At 38.3% G+C, this 22,876-nt stretch overlaps 1 protein-coding gene and 1 pseudogene across 10 annotated transcripts in view; one reads left to right on the forward strand and one right to left on the reverse strand.

Annotated features, from left to right (window-relative positions):
- Ctnna3 (catenin alpha 3) overlaps nucleotides 1–22,876 on the forward strand; it is a 1,512,724-nt gene that overhangs the window by 1,411,350 nt on the left and 78,498 nt on the right. The gene's annotated exons all lie outside the window — the stretch shown is intronic.
- LOC116074730 lies at nucleotides 21,721–22,123 on the reverse strand (annotated as a pseudogene).

Raw genomic sequence — 22,876 nt, forward strand, 5'->3', positions numbered from 1 at the left:
AGACTTTCATAAGATGTACATCCTATCGACTGCGGGCTATTGAAATGTTCAGATATTCTTTTTTAAATTAGGTAGTTTAGTCCTTGTAGAACAAGCAAAGAGTGAAAACGAATAGAACACTTTCAGGCATAGGGGAATTTTCTTTAATAAGTGAATATTTCATATGTACATATTGTTTATATTTTTCATGAATATGTATTAAGATTGGGTTATAAGCTTTGATTTCCTCTTCAGATTACAGGGTTAGTTTAAATGATCGCCTCACATATGTTGCAAATGTGTCTTGTATTTCTCTGCAGTTGCATTACACCCTCACCTACCCTTTGACGGATAAATCAAGATATAGGGAAGCCCTCTGGCTGTCTGTATACCCTTTGCTCTACCCTTACTCTGTTCTAGTCTGTCTCTCTGTCTCTCTCTCTCTGTCTCTCTGTCTTTCTCTTTGTCTCTGTCTCTGTTTCTCTCTCTCTTCCTTTCTCTCTCTCTCTTTCTCTCTCTCTCTCTCTCTATATATATATATCTATATATATATAGTATATGTATGTATATACACATGCATGTACATATGCATGTATACAGCATGTATGTATACAGCAGTTCCTGAATACAGCTCTTCTAATAATTGGTAAAGTGTTATGTAAAATAAAATAAAATAAAATAAAATAAAAACCTGTGTAAAGTATTGGTATAAAAGAAAATAGTCTACGTCATCCTAGACCAGTCATGTACAAGAAATCTAACCCTTTCAACAGCAGATAGCAAGGAAGTGAAAGATGCTAAGGGCTTCCTTACAATTTCCACTTCCCTTTGACGTGCTCAGAGGTGATCATGATTAGGAGGCAGAATATTTCATAGCCAATTAATTTCTTTTGATATGGTTAAACCTATTTGTCTTAGTTTCACTTCCCGTTGTTGTGGTCACCTGTCCTGACCAAAGCCACCTCAGGGTGAAATGGTTTCTTTTTGGTATCATTTTTTTTTCCCCCAGAGGTATACAACATCATGGAGGAGAAGACATGAGTAGACAGGGTAGCCCTGGCAGAGGAAGTATGAACCTCAAAGAACGGTGGTCAGAAGGTAGGACAAGGCAACAAAGCCACAAGACCCACCCCCAAACCTTCCCAATCGCTGCCACCTAAAGATTCCAAAAACTTGACAAGCAGCGCCACCTACTGGCAGTCCAAGTGTTCAAACTTGTGAGCCTATGGGAGACATTTCACATTCAAACCGACAAACCACTTTTGAATACGTTTCGGGGTTTCCTCTATTTCTGGGTGGTTTATAATGATGAGGATCCTGGAATAAATTTATCCACAGCATTCATCCCCATTACCATCAAAGCCATGTTTTATCTTAAAGTTTGGGCTTAAGAAGAGGGTTAATGATGAGAATTATGTATTTATCTGTCTAGTGGGCAAGTGAAAGAGAGAATACACATTGAATTATGATTCAAATGAGGAAGTTGGCAATGACCTGCTCTCATAATGTAATTGAGGAGACTTGTCAAATTACACTTGGCTGCCTATACTTTTGGACTGGAGCTGAGAATTAGGTCAGAATTAATCTCTGTGTTGTTTACAGAAGGCAGTGTTGATTATTTTCAGAGAATATTTCTCAATCTTTTGACCCACCCACAAGTATAGTCTAGAAAAATGTTTGTTCAGAAGCAATCATCTATAAATATCCAGACTTTTCTCATCTTATTCAAATCTGATTCATTTAAATGTAAGGAATTACTACTTATCCTATATATATCAATAATTAGTCTCTGAAATAAAAATATGGCCAAAAATCCTTTAAATTTTCAAATGAATATATTTGTACTTACAAAAATATGTATATACACACACATACACACACATACACATAACATATATACATACACACAGACATGGGTAATTGTAAAAATGAAAGCCAGGATTGTGTTTTAAGAGGCTCTTCTCAAACTATAATCTTTAATATCCACATCAATTTTAAACAATTATACTTTTTGCTCCATTAATGGTCTGATTACGAATGTCACGTATAAATACTTTTAACATTCCCAAGTCTGTCTTTATGAAATGTTTGAAACACACAGCTTGCAATTTATGTCTAATACTGCTTATTTTCTGTTGAAGAAAAATAATAAGAGGTTCAATCCTGCATATGATATGCTCTGATCATATGTAAATGTGTTACTATTTAAAATGCCCATATGGTTTTAAGCCTGTATAATAGCTATACGGTCTATTTTCATCTAGATGACTGGATTCAACTGAGGTCAAGTATGAAGGAAACACTTATTATTTTATCATATTTATGTTTGTATTTTTGTGGGCGGCTGCCATGCCGTCATCTGGGTCTGAAGGCTACAGGCTAGCCTCAAGGATTTTGTTTTCTTCTTCAACCAAGTGAGCTTTAATGAGCACATTCACATACTCAGGCTTCCAATCAAGTCCTTTTACCAGTTGAGCTACCTCACCACATTGAAATACTTGTCATTTTACTCCGTGACACCTATCCTTTAAAATGAAAGAGAGTCTCACATAAGCCAGGTTAGTCCTAGACTCACTGGGTAGCTCCGGATGACCTTAAGCTTCCCCTCCTCTGGCTTCTTCCTCTTAGGTGATGGGATGCCACACAAAGTCATACATGAAGGCTTTCATGATACCCACAACCCAAATGAGGTTTCGTGTGAGAAGAATAAGAATTTTTAAGCCTCTTATCTGTGTGAATGCCATTAAATATTCGTTTTAATTGGTGATTTCCAGAAATCAAAACTTTTTCCCCCTAAGGGGAAATCAAAGTGTGCCTACAAAAATAAACTCAAAGCCTGCACTATAATATCACAGAGCTTCTATTTCCTGCTTGCCCTTTTTATTCCCAACATCCTGCCTTTTTATTCTGGACCTCCCTCAGAAATGAACTCAATTCTGATTTAAATGACTAATTGCCTTCCCTACTATTTATGAAATGTATAATTTTGATTGCAAAGATATGTAGGACAAAAAAAAAAGTTGAAAGAGATTAATATCTTCAGCAAAGGAAACAACAGATTATGCAGTGCAATGAGAGAGAGAGAGAGCTGAGCATAAGAATGTGTGCCCAGCGCCATACAAGAGGTCTGTCTTATTTAGTGCTCGACTGCTGTAAAGAGACACCATGACCACAGCAACTCTTATCAAAGAAAACATTTAATTGGGGGCTGGCTTATAATTTCAGAGGCTTAGTCTATTATTCTCATGGCAGGGAGCATGGCAGCATGCAGGCAGACATGGTGCTGGAGAAGGAGCTGAGAGTTCTCTATCTGAATCCACAGGCAGCAGGAAGAAAAAGGATAGCTGGGTCCTTTGAAACATCAAAGCCCACTGCCAGTAGCACACTTTCTCCAAAAAAGCCACACCACCTAATCCCTCTCACATATCGCCTCCCTCTGAAGACTTACATTCCAAACATAGGAGCCTATGGGGGGGGGGGGGGGGGGATCAGTCTTATTCAAACCAACACAAGGTCTAAGGTATTGAACTAAAATAGTGATGTTTTTTTTCATTTACTTTATATTTTAACCATAATTTGTTTTGTTTTGTATTTAATGTCAGAAATTTTCTGGGTGTGATTTGAGATGCACTGTGTTTTTATTCTGTGAACACTTCTTGTTGATCATAATACTTTTTCCTATGGACTCTAGAGTGATCTCAAAATTTCAAGGCAAAGATGCTGGCTATACCTTCTATAGTTTCTAAAATAGACAACTACCTGTGTCTGTGTGTATGTGTATATGTTGTGTGTGTGTGTGTGTGCATGTGTATGTGTGTGTGTGTGCACACGCTCACACACACACACACACACACACACACACACACACATACACACACACGCATGCATGTGCGTGTACAGTCCTGTGTACGAAGGTCAGAAGACAAACCTCTGAAATGGATTCTCTACTTCTATGAGAGGTCGTCTCCAAGAATAGAAATCAATTCACCAGGTTGGGTGGCCAAGTGCCTTTACCAGCTGAGCCATCTTAAAACCACTGAGAGGGTGATTTTAAGCAGGAAAATTGTTTGTCAAATGCACTGTAATGCTCAGGGTAATGCCCATCAAAGGATGGGCAAGTATGAGATCCAATGGCTTTCTTTTTGTTTGTTTGTTTGTTTGTTTTTTCGAGACAGGGTTTCTCTTCGTAGGTCTGGCTGTCCTGGAACTCACTCTGTAGACCAGGCTGGCCTCGAACTCAGAAATCCGCCTGCCTCTGCCTCTCAAGTGCTGGGATTAAAGGCGTGTGTCACCACTGCCCGGCTCCATTGGCATTCTTGAGCCAGCATGGATGATTTGGGGTACGGATGCTCTAATTTTGTTTCCTAAGCTTTTATTGGCTAAATGTGATCCCTACTCATTCAAGTGAGTAATATCCAGGCCACAGGAAATTAAAAGTAAGTGGCTATTAAAAGAGTTCTCTGGAATCCTCACAGTATACAAATAAGAGTTTTATAAATGATATAAAACCATCAATTGCTGAAAATAAATTTCAGCGAGAATATGCAAATGCGAGCCAAGTCAGAGAGGACAGCGTCGCAGGTCACCCCGATAAACATGTTGTTTTCTTGTGACTGAGCTCATTGAATTACTGCTTCCCCTATGAGGCTAGTGAAAATTATAGAAGAACTGAATGAGAGGCCATGAATAAGAGCACCCCAGGGCCACAGGCAGGCGGTAGTGAAGTGACCCGTTTACCTTCCATGTTAAGACTTTTCTTGTAGAATGAATGAGGTCAATAGAAGCTGAACAGAGAGGTAGTACACAGCACTTGTCAGAGGACTCCCAGGTCACACTCACCCCCTCTCATTTCCTTATCATCCGCAGCTCTACCGAAGGTAAAAGTAAATGGTCATTTGCTAATTATTACACTTCAGACTCGGCTCTGAGCTCTCAGTTGCTTTGAGTAAGTTCAGCAAGGGGTGCACTTTTACTATTCTGTAAGCAAGGTCACTGGGGTCAGAAGAAAACGTGTTCATAACCCCAAGGTCCAACAGGCAGAGCAAACCAGAAGCAGGGATTGAATCTAGGCGGTTCTGAATGGAGTCCGCCCCAGAGTACACAAACCTGGCAATGGAAACAAGGCAGAAGCAAGACCTGAGTGTGTAGTTTCACGATTCCCAGCGTGTGTCTCTGTGCAACATGCAAAAAGCACAGAAAAAGAATCGTGTGCTGGGAATGAAGGTACACTATCTGGCCTTGAGATGTTTAATATGTCAGGCTCCAAAGCCAGAGACCATCCCTTTAAAGCCTGTGCATTAAGTGGCTCCACACAGTATCATACAAGCTAGCAGGGGTTGCAAGGCATAAAAACATACATCATGTAAACACACACACATACACACACATGTGACAAGGATGAGTGGTACTGCTCGCAGTCCTTAAGTTTACAGTGAAGCATTCCTACTTGCTAGATAAACGCCATCACTATGATGAACCTGCAGACATTCACAGTTTAGAATCCAGACTTAAAAACCAGTTACCAGTTATCGCTTGCAGAAATGAGTTATTGTGTTAGTGAGAGGGGCGGGGGGGAACATTGGAGCTCAGTGTAGATTATAACACATCAAGTCTAATAAGTGAAATATGTGTGTGTGTGTATGCATGTATGTGTGTATGTGCATGTATATTTGTATGTATGTTTGTATGTATGTGTGTATGTATGTGTGTATGTGCATGTATGTGTTTGTATGTATGTGTGTATGTATGTGTGTATGTGCATGTATGTGTTTGTATGTATGTGTGTATGTATGTGTGTATGTGTGTGTATGTATGTGTGTATGTGTGTGTGTGTATGTATGTATGTATGTATGTATGTATGTATGTATGTATTATGGGAAATGCCTGCCAAGATGAATATTGACTCTCACTTCCAAGTGCAGTTCCTGACAGTGCTAAGACTGTACTGTTTAGAAACGCATGCTAAGTCACCGTCTCACAACCCAGAAGAGTTGTAAAGCAAACTCCCTATAAACAGCAGCTTGATATGTACTGATGCTTTTCATATTTGCATGTTAACTGTTTAGATAGTTGATCATTTTATATGGCAGGGTAGCATTGGCATGAACCTTGGCTAGTACCTAGAAATGAGAAAATGGCTATTTTGATTCACTTTCAAAATGTTGCCTGGCGCCTGAAAATGTTGCATTAGATAATGTACATCTATTAAATACATATATGAATGGGCAAATTGACTGTAAAACATGAATGGCAAGTATTTTACCAAGGTCTTTAATTTTATAGATAATAGGTTACTTTATGAACCTGTAAACTATTGGGAGAAATATCCATATTTTTATTTAAATCTAGTGCTTGGCCTTATCCTCAAAATTGAAATTGTGAATGTGTGTGTCTCTATATCTATATGTTTCTTGAACTTTTTCTTTGCCTCTTTACTTCTATTTTATTTTATCTAATTTTATTTTATTGTTGTTTTATTATTAGATGCCTGTTTATATTTGAATGATAGAGAGGGCAGGTGTAGATTTGGGCAGGTGAATAAGTAGGGAGGATATGGGAGGATTTAGGGGAGGAGAAACTGTAATCAGAGTATATTCTATGAAAGTCTATTTTCACTGTAAAGAAAATAATGACTAGCAAGAATTCTCATTTTACACTGATTTTTAGTTTTATTAAAATATGTTTATATTTTCATATCAGGTGGCACTTGCACTCACACATGTTCCCACACATAGAGAAACACATATGCACATAATTAAAAATAAAATATATCTTAAAAATAAAATTTGTCATAGTATTTGACCTGAGAAATACTCCCATGTAATTTCAGAAAATATATCAATCAGTTGGCATTTTCATAGGCAAACAAAAAGTACTGAATGTACTCATTTCTTGTTCTATTATTATTTTATTCTTTCATAATCATACCGTATTGTCTAAATTGGCTTAATCTCATACCTTTCTATCAACTCAGCCTTCCACAAGTGCCTGGGATTGAAAGTAATTTTATTTTGAGAAGTTCATTCATGTGTTATCATTTCCACGCTAGCCATTGCCCCTCAACTCCTCTCAAGATCTTCTACTCTCTCTCTCTAAAGTTCTTAACTTTAACAATGATGATTGTTGCATGTGTGTGTATGCGTGTGTGTGTGTGTGTGTGTGTGTGTGTGTGTGTGTGTGTGCCTAAGCAGCTAAATCTATTTAGTGTTGCTCATATGTATGTGTGTTTAGGACTGACAATTTGAGATTTGATAGCCTATCAGTAGGCTTGTCTCAAGAAGTCTGAAAAGTGATCCTCCTTCTCTTGGCAGACATTAATTGGCTATAGTTCCTCATCTAGATATATGGCCTTGTGAGATTTCCTTTACCGTATTGACATGTCAATTGCAGTTGTTATTGTGCAAAGAGATCTTTTGGATCTAGCTTCATTTTCATGGACACACACACACACACACACAGACACATGTACACACACACAATCTTACAGCAGGTGTTGCAGTCCTCTGGTCCTTTCCATTTGTTCTTCTACCACATTTCCTGATCAAGCCATCAAGGTGTTCCCAATAGTGTAATAGTGACACTCTATCTTGGGACTAGTCTCCAGCTTTCTATTTAGACTTCATACCTGCTTAGTAAGAGGGAATCAATCCATGCATGGTACTGGCCAGATCATGGAACCTACAAGAGGGTTCTGCTTTGCTAAACCATTTTCATTTCTAAATGCATTCTAAACACCGATCCTCAGACCCACAGATACCTGCAGGTCTCATTCCTTATCAAAGACACTTCTTGCAGCAGGCAGAGATTATTACAGGAATCCACAAGTGCCAAAACACAAAGAGCCACCGACAGTGGGGAGTACTCAACCCCTGTTGAAAAAAATGGGCAATGCAACCTCTATACCTCAGGACCTCCAGTCCTTCCCATTTTCCCTCTGAAAACAACCTCATGTTTGAGGCTCTCTTTATTTTTCTGTGAATGATTTTTTTTTTCCCAAAGCATCTTATAGGGGAATTATTTTCTTAATCATTTAGCAACACAGGCTGAGAATTGGCCTTGGCTTAGTTTTACTTTTCGTTGTCAGCAATCGCCTCAGTGGTTGTCTTTCACTATGTAGGTGATTGCTGGTCTTCGAGGGCATTAGTTCTCATCCTGTGAGTCGCGACCCTTTCATGATCAAAGGACCTTTTCATGTGGGTTGCATGTTAGATACCCTACATATCAGATACTTAGACTGTGATTAATAGCAATAGAAAAATTACATTTACAAGGGAGCAACGAAACATTCTTATATTCAGGGATTAGCACAACATGAAGAACTGTATTAAAGGTTTGTAGCATTAGAAAGGTTGAAAAGCACTTCTCTAGGAACAAAGTGGCCCATAGATGCATGCAAAATGCCTTTTAGATTGTGCATGGAGATGATATTGTCTGTGTCCCTGGACATGAAAGAGGAGGAGAAATCAGAGGAATCTCAAATTCTTTAAGTCATTGGTCTTTGTAACAACAAACGGCAAACCAAGAATATATTTTTCATTTCAATGAAAGCAGAAATATTTACCTTTTAGTTTTCTATCAAGGAGAAAGGGGAATTACTAGGAGAGCAATGATGGTTTTGTAAACAGAAATCATTTCATTTTGCTATGTCTTTGTGTATGTGTATGATCATGAACTGCTCTTTTCTTTGTTGTGACCAATGAGTAAATGTAAAATTAAACAAGGGACACATGTTATTCCTGTTTTAAAAGTATAATGGTTACTTATCTCTGTGCCATGAATATTTACTTAACAGTGTCCATTGTGAAAAGCACATAGTGAAGTGGAGACATCAACAGAATGAGAAGGACAGCAAGAATGGATATTCCTGGTACACTATCCTCTTGGGCCTTGTTCCATGAGAAATTCCAGGAGTAAATGAGGGAAAGGTGTATATTTAATTATTTCATCACTGCCACTGTTTCTGGGTGCCAGTGCTGCTGCTCAGAGCCATGACTTACAGAAATACATGTAAATTGCAAGTATTAAATTGTTAACCTCTCCCAAAACAGTTACTAAAAGCAACTGGCAACTTTGATCCTTCAATGTATATAATTATATATACTCACCAGATTATCCAACATAACTGGGATTCTCTAATTTGAAGATTTGGGAATCCATGTCAGGCATAATCACACAATCCCGTAATCCTAGCAAGTAGAAGGCTGAGTTAGGAAGGTTGTGAGTCCCACATACCACTCTTAACTACAGAGTAAGGGCATGTCTCAATGATATAGATAGATAGATAGATAGATAGATAGATAGATAGATAGATAGATAGATAAAAGAAAGATAGGAAATTGGAAATAAGATTTGTCCAATATAAAACAACAAAAGGTAGAACAATTACTAACCTAAGGCTGCATTGAAGTTGCTTTCTTGCTAAACCCTTATAAACTGAAGCCACAGTTAAGACTAATTCCAGCATTTTAAATGTGTATATTTGAATACACATGTTTAATTTTAACTTTTATTTAATCTGCTTCAGTGTAGATATTAAGCCAAAACTGAACTTAATAAAGAATGGAGGCTGGAGAGAAGGCTCAGGAGTTAACAACTCTTGCAAGTTAATTATGAGGACAGGAATTTAATCTCTGCAATCATGTGGAAATCCCTGCTCTGGCTCTAAGAGAGCTGGATCTCTCTTGTGATGGCATAGGCATGCTCATCCACATTCATGTGCAGATACCTTCACACGGATGCACGCATACATATATACATACATACATACATAATTTATTTCATCAACAAATAAGAGGGTTGTGTTGTTTAGTATTGGGGCTGCTTGAGTTCCTTGTATCCATTTGGCTCTTAACCCCTTTAAAATGTACAGTCCAGGATGGACAAGAACTTTATAGCAAAGACTCAAAATATAGGAAATAAGATTAAAAAAGGATTAGTGGGACTTCCTCAAAACAAATAATTTTGGCACAGCAAAGAAAAACAACCATCGTAATGAGACCATGGGAGGATATGCTTGATAGAATATTTGAAAACAAGCCTCTCAGTCCCTTTTTTCTTAGAAACCAACTGAGGTTAACTAGAAAGGCTCAGCTGGGTGGAAGTATTGATCAAATGTATTTATCAAAGTGGAATTTGATACAGAAAGAGTATTAGGGCATGAAAGATTATATGTGGCAGTTAAGATGCAGATTGGCCTGTGGAGCCAGACTTTCTCTGTTTATTTTCTCACACAGAAGGCAAAGGAGAGTCTCTTCACCTGAGACACATATAAAGGAAGACTACAGAGTCTGGGGGCTCATCTAGAAACCAAAATGGGCAAGATTAGATTTTACACTATTTATACTTAAAGATCCTTAAGTATGAAAATATGTAAAGTACAAATTTTGCAATAGGATGTATGCAGAAGAGATATAAAGCCAGCTAATATCAGGGAATTGAATCCTTGTTTTGATTTTTGCATTTAGTGTCTTGTGTATGCAATATATCCATATGCATATATGTTTATATGTTTGTGTATGTATATATGTATATATATATATATACATATGTGTGTGTGTGTGTGTGTATGTGGTGATCACAACTATCAATTGGGTGTTAGTCAAAATTATCCAATGTATCTTTGTGTGTACATGAGTTGAGAGTCTATGTGTGTTAGTCATTATTGTTTACTGTGTGCGTTTGTGTGTGTATGTGTGTGTGTGTGTGTGTGTTGGTCACAATTGCCAATTTCCCAGTGTTTATGTTCTTGGTACAGTCAAGAAAAATGTTTGTGTTTTTTCAGTCAATTTGTTCTTCTGCTATATAGACCCATTTTAGAAATCATGATTATTCCACGAATCAGAAGGTTTCCTACGGGTAATGCTTAGGCAATGAATCCCTGTTGAGAAGATGAGTATGTTCCATTCCTAAGATTTCTCCTCCATATCTGAGACTTGGAAAATGTACTGTATTGTACATAATTATAGCCTTGGAAAGCAGAGCTTCTGCCTGATGCAAGTTGAATACTGATGTTCAGGTTGTGTGAACCATTCCTTTACTAGAGGTGGACAAAGTGAAGATGCGGAAAGTACAGTTGTGATTTGCAGAAACCTACCGAGTGCCATGAGGCATTTAGAGTTTAATTGCTGTGAAGAGACACCATGACCACAGCAAGTCATGTAAAGGAAAAGATTTCATTGCGGCTGGCTTACAGTTTCAGAGGCTTAGTCCATTATCATCATGGCAGGGAGCCTCCAGGCAGGCACAGTGCTGGAGAAGCTACCTCGTGATCGGCAGGCAGCAGGAAAAGACTGAGGGTCACTAAGCCAGCCTGGCTCGAGCTTTTGAGATCTCAAAGCCCACCCCCAGTGACACATCAACTACAACAAAACCTAATAGTGCTACTCCCTATGGACTTAGGGAGGCCATTTTATTCAAACCACCATGGATACATTTTCTCAACTTCTGTTTTTTGATCAGTATTCAGGATTAAATGACATTTGTGGGGAAAGAATATAGTATCATTTAAATAAAACATATAATTGCTAGCTTGAAGCACAAATATTTGGCATTTTTCTCCAGCAGACTGGGTAGGTAGGTAGATTTTGTCCCCTCCCTATCTAATGTTTTATCAGCTGCCCTGTACTCTGGGCAGCAAGACTTTCCTCTGAGTTAATTAGCTATATAGGATGCAGTCTATGGCCTATCCTCATTAGCCTGTGTCCTAACCAAACTGAGCAAGCTTACAAGTTCACTTTGGCCTCTGTGCTGGTTTGTATATGCTTGGCCCAGGGAGTGCTACTATTGGGAGGTCTGGCCTTGTTGGAGCAGGTGTGTCACTGTGGGAATGGGCTTAAGGCCTTCACTCTAGCTGCCTGGAAGTCAGTCTTCCACCAGAAGCCTTCAGATGAAGATGTAGAGCTCTCTGCTCCTCCTGCACCATGCATGCCTGGATGTTGCCATGTTTCTGCCTTGGTGATAATGGACTGAACCTCTGAACCTGTAAGCCAGCCCCAATTAAGTATTGTCCTTATAATGCTGCCTTGGTCATGGTATCTGTTCACAGCAGTAAAACACTAAGACAGCATCCATGTCGTGCTCCCAACAGAGAACAAATAAAACTGGACTATGTAACTCAATGCAAGTGGGAAGTGTTTCCATTTCTAACCAAGAGACACTCTGGCAGAAGTATCAACCTGTTAGTCACTGTTAACCAAAGCCTCCAAATAGATACAAACTTGCCACTATCTGATGTACTTCCTTGGCACGGAAAAGATGATGCTTTCAGCCCCGTGATTGGGTCTGTGGTTGTGGGTGAGCAATGGCAGCCTGTGAACCTACATCAGGCTGGGATACAGTGTCACAGGGGATGCTACCTAAGAGAGGACCATGCCTTCTGCTGTCTCTGCCTCTGATTTCTGAGTCTTTCTAACTGGCGGTCATGAACATTGTTGTATCTTGTCTCAGGCTAGTGACATGTTAGTTTATCATTTTAATGTTTGCGTGGTAAATTTCCTAAATCTACTGCTCATCTTTGAAAGCCAAGATTATATCTTAATATTGGCATTGTTTGCATTATCAAAAACAGTGCTTGCCCAAGGCCTTACCCATGAGATAACGTTTTATAGTTGCTTGCATATTTATCGTAAGTGTACACAGCAACATTTCTGAACTGCACACTAGAAAACCCACAGAATCCACTCACCTGGACTCATAGGGGCTCACTGAGACTAAGCCAACAATCAGAGAGCCTACATGGATGTGGCACAGGCTCTCTGTATATATGTTACGATGGCTTAAACTGGTGTTTCTGTGTGACACCTATCAGAGGGTGCACAACTATTTTTTATGCTTTTGCCTGCTTTGGGGGCCCTCTTTTCCTGCTGGTTTTCTTGTCCAACCTCTATGTGAGATAGATGCCTAATGCTATTGCAAGTTGATATGCAATGTTTGGCTGACAACTCTGGAATACCTGCCCTTTTCTGAAGGAAAATGGAGGAGGAGTGGATAGGGAGGAAAGAGGGGTGGTGACAGGAAAAAGGGAGGTAGCACTATGGTCAGGATGTAATATATGAGAGAATAAATCAATAAATATAAAACAAACAAACAAAACCCGAAGAATAAACAACATGGAACAGCCTTATTTCACTATTTGCGTGAAAGTTTTCTTTAGGGTAAATGATGTTTATACCAAATTCATATTCGGTATAAACTACAGACCCCAAAGTCTCCTCAGTCTATTTTCTCCTTGCATACATAAGACAGTAAGAGAGAAGATGGCCTCAGGAAGCAACTGTCATCCTGTATCTCTTTCCTACTGACATCAGTTCATCAGAGCATATATGTGCTGGTATTTAAAAGAAGAGCATTTTTGTAATAGTTGTAGATGGACTTTACTCAGCCCATCTTGTATCTGCGTATCTCAAGAGGAATATACTTCCCATCCATCCTCTCCATTATTAAAAATGTAACATAAAGTACTGATGTAAGTTTGAATGCAGGTCCTGCTTGAAATGGTATGTTTGTCACTCGAAAGTCATGAGATATATGTAATAGCAAGCTAAGTACCAAGCTTAAAAGCTTTACACATTCTCCAAAAACATTTATAATTGCAAAGTCATGGCTGATTTCCTCTGTGGTAGGATAAGCGAAGGGTGACTCTACCAGCTCTTGAAAGCCTCCGTAAATATTTACTTCATGCTGTTTTACTGGGTTAGGGTTTTAGGCAAGCATGGGTAATAAGCAGACAGCGTAAGACTTTCTGAAAACATTTATTGATTATCTGCTTTATGATAAGCTTTTTTCTAAGTACTAGAGATTTTTTTTTTTAAATCTAGTCTCTCGAGTGTCCAAATAAAGAAATATAAGAGGTTGAGGAGATGACTCAATCAATAAAGTGCATGGCAAGAAAACTGGAAGATCTGATTTGGGTCCCCAGAACTCATGTAAAGCCATACACAGCAGTGTATACCTGTAATCTCAGTGCTGGTGTTATGGAGGTTGCCAATCTCTAGAGGTCATTGGCCCATCACACAAGCTGAACTGGTGAGGTACAGAGTCTATGAGAGATACCGTTCCTAAAAATGAATTGCAGACCCATTATGAAAGACACCTAGAGTTGACCTTGTCTTCTACTTCTATACTCATCATGTGCACATACATACATCCACACATCAGTATGTAAATATACCATACCGGCATAATGGAGTATGGTATTGAAAGTGATAAGAAAAGACAACATGAACTACCATGAGAGTTCTACACCAGGAAGAAAAATAAAAGTCTATTGAATACTGGGTGGCAGTTCCATATATTTATTAGAAATGGTGTGGGAATAAAAGGATAATCCTAAAGAAGAAACTGAGATTCGGTTGGTAGACAAGCAAGGACAGAGAGCATAGCGTGAGAGAGTAGATCAAGTAAGTCATGAAGATGAGATTACAAAGGGACTTTCAGGTAGACGAAGCCATACATTCAGCCTGAAGGCTCTATAATGAGGAGCAATTGGGTATCCCTGAGTGTGCAGAGCCCAAGGGCAAACAGCTCCATGCTGCCTAGAATGCGTGCTTGCTTTTGGTTCATGCATGTGTGTGTGTATTGAACATGTGCCATGGGTTCTACACCCTTCTGCTTCCTCCCTAAAACACCCACTGGTATTTCATCTTTAATGCATCCCAAATCACAAAAGGAATGGATACTTTTATTGGTAAATGCTAAGGCAGGTGACTTTGAAGGGAATCAGAAGCAGCTGTCTATCTTTCATCAAATCAAACTTGAAATCCTCCTCAACCTTGTACTTGACACATAGGTTGAGGATAATTGCATGCATTATTCATTTCTGAAATATGACTTTTGTTCATGATATTGGAGATTTGACAACCTACTGTTTATTTGAAGCATAGAATGAAAATGAGAACTAAGCCAAGTATGTCACCTGCCAGGAAAAATCCAAGGTCAAAATTCTACTCTTGAACTTTAGGAAAGTCATCTTCTCAAAAATAAAAATAAAAATAAATTAAATTAAAAAGAAACAAAGCTTTTAGGCATAGACTCTCCAGAAAAAGGGGATGTTAAGTTTGTTAAGAACTTGTTAAATATAAATAAATATTTTAAGGAAACTGAGTATTTTATCTTTTTTCTTTTAATTTGGCTATCAATATGATGGCTTGTCAAATAAAATGCAGTCTTCAGAACCTGAGCTCTCTAGGAATGTCTGCAATTTTGGTCTTAACCAAATTATAAAACTTTCTCTTTTGAACTAGAGTTCAATTAACCACTTGTGAATGAGGCAAATATAAGCAAATGAGCAAACATTCTCCAAAAATGCATGGCTTATTTTAAGAATGGCTCATTGATATTTACAAATATGCCTGTTAGTTTTCATTTAAATTCTATAAATAATTCTAGCATAGATACCTTTACACTAGCAATTTGCAGTTGAAGTATATTCTATTTATCTACGTGTGTGTGTGTGTGTGTATGTGTCTCTGTCTGTGTCTGTCTCTGTCTCTATCTCTCTGTCTCTGTTGCTCTCTCTCTTTCTCTATTTCCTTAGGGGACAGTTTATGTGGAACACTTCTCTAATGTTCGTTCTATGGCCAGAACTCAATTTATCAGCTTTACTTGCTAGCTCCCTCCCTCATGAAGCACAGTAAACCCCATTTTAAAGTAAAAAGAAAAAAATATCCAAATGCATAGATAGTTGTTACAGCTTCCATCAGCTTGCTAATTCCTGCACACTCTCCTTCAGGACCACATCTTATCCTCATTTAAAAGGAGCACACAAAGATAACTTCTCCTTCTCAGATTCCCACCACAGTAGGCTTTCATACACTCTGTCCCATCACTGGAACCCTTTGAGCATCTGAAAATCTGAGGATTTGTACAGAAGTAAGGAAGACTCTGGAGACAAAGTTTTCAGTAATTTAAGGAACATCTGTGTCATAGAGAAATCCCATTCACAAAACAATACATACAGGAGTGAGAGATACTCAAAGTTTGCACAGAAGGGCTACACTAAACTTCTGGAGGTTAGGCCTAGAGTCAAGAAGGAATTGATGACCTACTAGGAGAAAAATTCAGATTTTCTGTGTGTATTTGCACTGAGTTGCTGTGATTTTTAGCCTACAAGAGAAAATAACCAATTGTCACGTTCCCTATGAGGCTAGCCAGGACTCCCTGAGAGTTTGTTGGCCACAGTGAAAGGCTAAGATCATTTCCTATACATGCTACACCTTTTTAGTGTTGGCAGGATAGTATCAGGCATCAATGTGTCTTAAACAGGTCAGCATTCTATCCTTTCAAAGACTGGTCTGTATTCGTTCTTCCCACACACTCTTTTACTGTGAGCTTGTCAGGTAGCTTTTCCTTGCTTGAAGGCCAATGTGTGCATCTTCTTTCCTTTCTCCACATGCTGACCTCTCTCGCTTTCCTTCTGTTGAAGCTTTGCGCTCAGGCTTTGCTCTTTATTCCCCAATTATGACTGCTCTTAAAAGCTTCAAAACAATAATTGAAGAATTTGCTTGTTTGGGTAACTTATTTTATTAACCCAGCTTAAAATACAGTTATTTTGTTTTATTTGTTTGCATGCTTATTTTGTTTCTCTTACCGTTAAGTGTTTTGTGATGGGGGAAAGAAGTTTTGAAAAAAAAAATTCTTTCTTCTTCATTATTAAATATTGAGAAATGAGGCGGGGTTGTATATAGCTACATCTATTTCCAGTCTAAGCATTTTGAGTATAATCAACCTGTTTCTGTGATGGATATAGTATTAACTGTCAACTTGAGAATATCTAGAATCACCCAAAAGGAAGGCTCATCTGGCTTAGGTTAGCCTCTCTTAAAACAATTGTGGAGAACTATTTTGAGAAAGCTAATTGAAGTGGGAAGACTTGCCCACCATGGGTGGCATCATTCCCTGGTCTGGGATACTGCACAGGACAGAGGAGAGAGTGAGCTGGGAATAATCATTCATTGCTCTCTGCTTCCTGACTATGGACGCAATGTAACCAACTGCTTCAATCGTCTGGTGTTATGACTTTCCTGTAATGATGGGCACTAGCTTTTATTTTTTTCCCAAATTAACTCTTTCTATCTTAAGTTGCTCCTTTCAGAGTATTTTAGCACAGCAATAGGAAAAAAAATAACCAAGGCAATGTCTTTGCTCTAGCAAATTGGATTAATTAAAAATATTCACTTAATTATAACATAGAAGTCATAAAAAAAACACTAAAGACTAATTATACTAAAATACATGTCCATTTCAGCCAGGCAAAGGTGGCCTTTAATACTAGCACTTGGAAGACAGAGGCAGGTGATCTTTGAGCTGAAGGCCAGTCTGGTCTACAGAGTGAGTTCCAAGACAGCTGGGGCTATACAGAGAAACTCTGTCTCAAAAAACAAAGATAAATTTAAAAAAAATGTTTGTCTATAAGCAACCAAATGTATTTAATATCTATGTCTCATTTACCTCATTTATTTACAGAGACTAAAGATGTGAATATATCAAGAATTTTGATTGTATTAACCGAAATATAAAATATACGCACTTTACCCTTTTTCATTTAATGTTTAACTCTCCTTGAGTTTAAACATTTTAACCTTTACTCCTGTTTTTTTTTTCTATAGCCTTTTGTTTCTCTAGATAACTTAAGGTCATGCTGGAACATTTCAGTATCACTTTCACTTTTGATGTAAACATCATGATAAAAACAATGCTCTTCACAGGACCAAAGTTCAATTCCCAGCACCCATACAGTAGTTTTCTGTAACTCTAGTTCCAAAAGATCCAGTACCCTCCTCTGGACATTTCAAGATATATCCATATGTGGTACACAGACATAAATGCAGGCAAAATCCCTGTACTTATAAGAGAAAATAAGATCTCAAAAAATAAATAAAGATATACTAACGCCAATGTAAAAATCTAACAATGGAATACTTCATTATGAGAACTGAGTCCACTAATATAGCATGATTTCAGGGAGTTATTCCCTGGCACTCCTTATATCCATCTATACTGAGATATATGGAAGATAGCTACATGATTATCTAAACAGGCCAGATATATAACTATATTGGATTTATTTCCCTGTGCATACAGTCTTTCTAATTACTACTGCTAGACAGGGGTGAGTGGCTTTTGTAAAATTATATATGTTTACATATCCCTCCATTGTGTGGAGCTTCAGCTGCAGCTGGGTGTGAATGAAAGATAACTCATCTTTAATTTGTTTGAGAAGTGATTATAGAGTGAATAGCTGGTCCTGTGGTAATTGTTAATCATGACACAATTTCTCGGCAATAAAACCCCTAGCTAAATAGGTAATATATGACACTTTCATGAGTTAGCTTAGCCATTTGGTTAAAGTAGAAATTGTTCCATGTCTGTCTTGGTTATTCATTTATTAATGCCATATGGTGGATCATCTGTGCAACTGTCTCAGAAAAATGGTTCAGAGAGATGATACTGGGGGCATGTTTGCTTTGTATCCAATACAGAGAATATGTACTTTTCAACACCAACACAGTAATGATCACAGAATCAGCTAGTGTTTTTCTCTTTAAGTCAGGAACATCTGTTTTAATTCTGAGGAATCAATACTACAAACAAAAAGACTCCAGATTAGGAGGTCTAAGAGTTGGGATGTCCTATGAGATAATCCCTCCCACTTTCTCATCTTCAGAGATGAGGAGCATAATTTGAGGGTTTGAGAACTCAGTACCATTTGTAGCATGAGTGGTTTGACAAATGGTTCTTACTCCTCTGAAGACCGTTACACTTCAAGGTTTCAGATTTAATGGGACATTTCACACACAGCAGCCTTGTTGGTGATGGAATAGGTAAAGAGCATGGCAGTATAATTGCTCTAGGTGGTTGTGAGTGCTCATGAGGAATGACCTGAGGAAACCATGTGTCATTGTCCTCTTTCTAAAGTACTCTGTACACCCATTCAGTGGCAGAGCATTTTTTTGTTTTCAGATAAAATGAGAACTAGACGGGGGAACAATTTCCCAGTGTTCACCCAAATAATCTCTCCACATATTTCTGATAATTAGGATCCCTTTGTCAACCTGACACAACCTAGAGTCACCTGGAAAGAGAAATTTGACTGAGGAGGTATCTGGGTCAGGTAAACATGTGGACATGTCTTTGGTAGATTATTTCATTATTAGTTGATGTGGGAAGACTAAGCCTACTGTGGGTAGCATCACTCCCTAGGCAGGAGCTCTCTCCCTCTCTCTCTCTCCCTCTCTCTCTCTCTCTCTGTCTCTCTCTCTCTCTCTCTCTCCCTCCCATATATGAGAGAGAGAGAGAGAGACAGACAGACAGACAGACAGAGAGAGAGAGAGAGACAGACAGACAGACAGACAGAGAGAGAGAGAGAGAGAGAGAGAGAGAGAGAGAGGGAAGAAGAGGAGACAGCAAGAAAGCACATAAGCATACATGCCGTCATTTTCCTCTAGTTTTTATGTGCGTATGATAAGAGCAGCTGTTTCAAGTTCCAACTGTCTCACCTTCCCCAAGAATGGACTATGTCCTAGAATTGTGGCTTCAAATAATCCCGTTTTCCTTTGAGTCTCTTTTGTTCCCCAGATATTTTATGAAAGCAACAGAAATAAAACTGGGATAGTATCTATTAATCATCTATATAGATATGTGTATGCATGTTTGTAGTAGGTTCTGAAGCCATTTATACTTATATTAGTTAAGTGGTTTGGTGATTTATTTAATAAGGAAGGATTTAAAATCAATGAATAAAACAATTGTGCTGATGCATAATTTGCTAATTTATATACTACAATCCATCTGTATTTACAATTTGTCAGACAATACAACACTCTGTCCATGTATATATGTATGTCCATATATTCATGTCAAACAATACAACACTGCCCATGCCATGTATGTTTGTATTTCTCTCCACATAGACAAAGATAATTACATGTGCCTTCTGGCTTTGAGAATGCCTGGCTTTTGTGATTTGCATATGTAGCAGATACTGGATTGTATCACACCTGTTTCTAAAGTATAGCTAAGAAGATTTCTATAGAACAAGTAACCCTGTCTTGCAGTCTAACACAAAGATACAAAGGATGATTAAAAAAAAAAAATAGCCTAAGCATTTATGTCTCCTCGTGGTAACAACAGTTCCCTAAACACAAAGGAGTCCCTGTAAACAAGCAAATTGTATTTATCTTCAGAAGGAAACTAATTATACTTCACACAGTAAATAACAATTAGAATATTAATAGAGATTAATATCAGTATTGATAAAACCTGAACTACAAAATAAAGTCTGCTTTCTCAGATGTTTAAGTAGAAATTCAGAGTTTAACATTGTGTTACTTAACAACTGTTCTGTTTGGCACCATGACTGACAGGTGCCTAGGATGTTCAGTAGTTTCTTTTGTTTATGTGGTTTTTTTTGTTTGTTTGTTTTTGCCGATAAGAATGGCTAGGCATTGTAGCCCCTGGAAGCCACTAATTCTGACTCACTAATTCATTGTCATATTTTTTTTAAAGTTGCCCACATTTCCATAACTATAAAAACACTTGCAGTCATTTAATTTTACCCTTTCTGTAGTTCAAAGAATTCCTCAATGATATTTCAGTTTCTAAAATAGAAAAAAAAAAATACAGAGAGAATCCATAGGGAGCTTTAGACATCTCTTCCAAGCAGAAATCAAAAGTTACAGATTTGTCCCTAATAGCAGGCACAATGATTATCTAGGGCTTCGCTTGGAAAGCCTCCATTGGATGCTGTGGTCAGAGATAACTTTGGGAAAATTAAAGATGGAGACAAGTCTTTTGTGTCTATTTTATCTCCACATGACTGGTTCCATAGAACTAATAAGGAACCACACCGAAATAAGAAAAATGTTTCGGGAAAGCAAAAGCCAATGTCTCTTTGGCAACACAGTGTAAGCCATTGTAATGAGTCTCTGGTTCTGTGTTTAAACACCTCCACACCTGACAGGTCTACATTCATACATACGGCTCAAAGAGGACAGCATAATGCAGGCATCTCAGTAGGTCGTGTTAGCATGTACATTTTATTGTCTTGTAAAGCTTTTTATGCTGCTCTTCTGTAGAACGTGAAACAAAAGCCCTCAGTTGAAATGTTATTTTTGACTTTCAGGATTTATAAAGCAAATCATTCTGACTACCTTTAGAGGCTCTACAAAGATAGAGCTCAGAACAAATTTGCCCCTAATCAAACACCGATTTGAGTGATAACCACTGTCTTCAGAAAACCCCAAAAACCCATATGATGATTTTAGTAAAAAATCCCATGAATATGATGTTTTATAGTTTTTCCTCCAAATTTACATGACTACGTATTTCAGATGAGAATTAGAAATGTATTCATTTAATAACACATGGCTTCTCTCAAGAACCAATAAGACTCTCTCTACTGAATTCAAAAAGGAGTTTTTAAAGAATGAAGTAAATTTTAAAGTTGCTTCCTAATAAATAGTACTGTTCCTTATAAAATCCTCATAGCATCAGACTTACTGCTTAGATAATTATAATGCGTCAGAATATAATGGAAAAATTTCTTCCTTGAAAGGCAAGACCAGTGCATGGTTCTTGTGACCAAATCAAATTTAAAGTCCAGATGCTTAAGACTCATAGAATCCAGCCTCTGGGCTAGACTGTTGTTTTCCCCGTCATCTCTTCCACTAGACAAAGATCCTCAGAGTTCCAAGCCACACAACCTGCTCTTGTCTATTCTTTTTATTTTTATTTTTTTTGCCAAAATTTTATTTATTTCTTGCATTTGAAGTATTCTTCGATGACATCCTTGGCCTGAGATTCTTTGCCATAGTCCTTAACCACTACGCAACTGCAACCAACCACCTTCCGTGGTTTCCCCTCTCAATCGATTTTACAGAGGCCTACCCATTCCCCTAGTTCCTTGTTGTCATCAACCTTTATCAGGTTGATTTGGTGCTCAGCACAAAGTGCCTCTACCAGCTTGACATACATGGGCTCATCACAGTTGGATGCAAGCACAGAGATGGGCTTGGCGCTTGTCTAAGGCTTTGGCAGCTTCGCGTATGCCACGTGCTAGGCCATCGTGGATGAGGGCGGTCTTCAGCACCTCTTGTAGAGCAGTGTTGACATCCATTACACCTCCAGCAGCTATGCCTTCCTCGGCCATGGCAGTGAATTACGGGTAATGCCAATCTTGAACGCACCCGAGCTTCCGCCTCCGCACAAGCTGGCGGCGGCAGGGGAAAAGCTCTTGTCTATTCTTAATGCCAGCTGATAGAAGAAAGACAAAACAAAAAATAGAAACTAGTTTGAGAGATCCTTTTACCCTGTTAGACTGAGCTGAGGATAAAAGCTATGCAAAGCATAGACAATGTGGCCCCTCAGCTCCCAAGAGTCAATGCTTCTCAAACTCTCCCTAGTCCATAGATACTGTGGCCCCCTCAGCTCCCAAGAATCAATGCTTCTTAAACTCTCCCTAGTCCATAGACTAGAACGGTACCATCCGTAGGAAGGTATCAATGAATATTCATGGCTCCACTGGTGATTTTCTGTGTCCTTCAAAATCCTAAGCTTCTTTGGGTATTGTACTTAAAATGAATTTAGAATGCACCTTTTCTTTCATTTATTTTGAGAGATAGGCTTGTTCAGTTGCTCAGGATGACCTTGAACTTGCTTTGCATGTCAGTCACACCTCAAACTTTTAATCCTTTCATCTCAGCATTCCGAAATGCTAAGGGTACAGGCCTATGCTATGAGACCTAGTTCAGGAAGATAATTTTAATATTCTATTTTAGCTATGATATCCTCTGATTACCAAGACTTAGAGTCAAATTACCTCATACTTTTGCTTAATATTTTAAAGAGTACTGTACACATTATTATTTGTACATCCAATTTCTAGTAGTTGCTCAAGGGATAT

The sequence above is a fragment of the Mastomys coucha genome, unplaced genomic scaffold (genome assembly GCF_008632895.1).
Source record: "Mastomys coucha isolate ucsf_1 unplaced genomic scaffold, UCSF_Mcou_1 pScaffold3, whole genome shotgun sequence".
Lineage (NCBI taxonomy): Eukaryota > Metazoa > Chordata > Mammalia > Rodentia > Muridae > Mastomys > Mastomys coucha.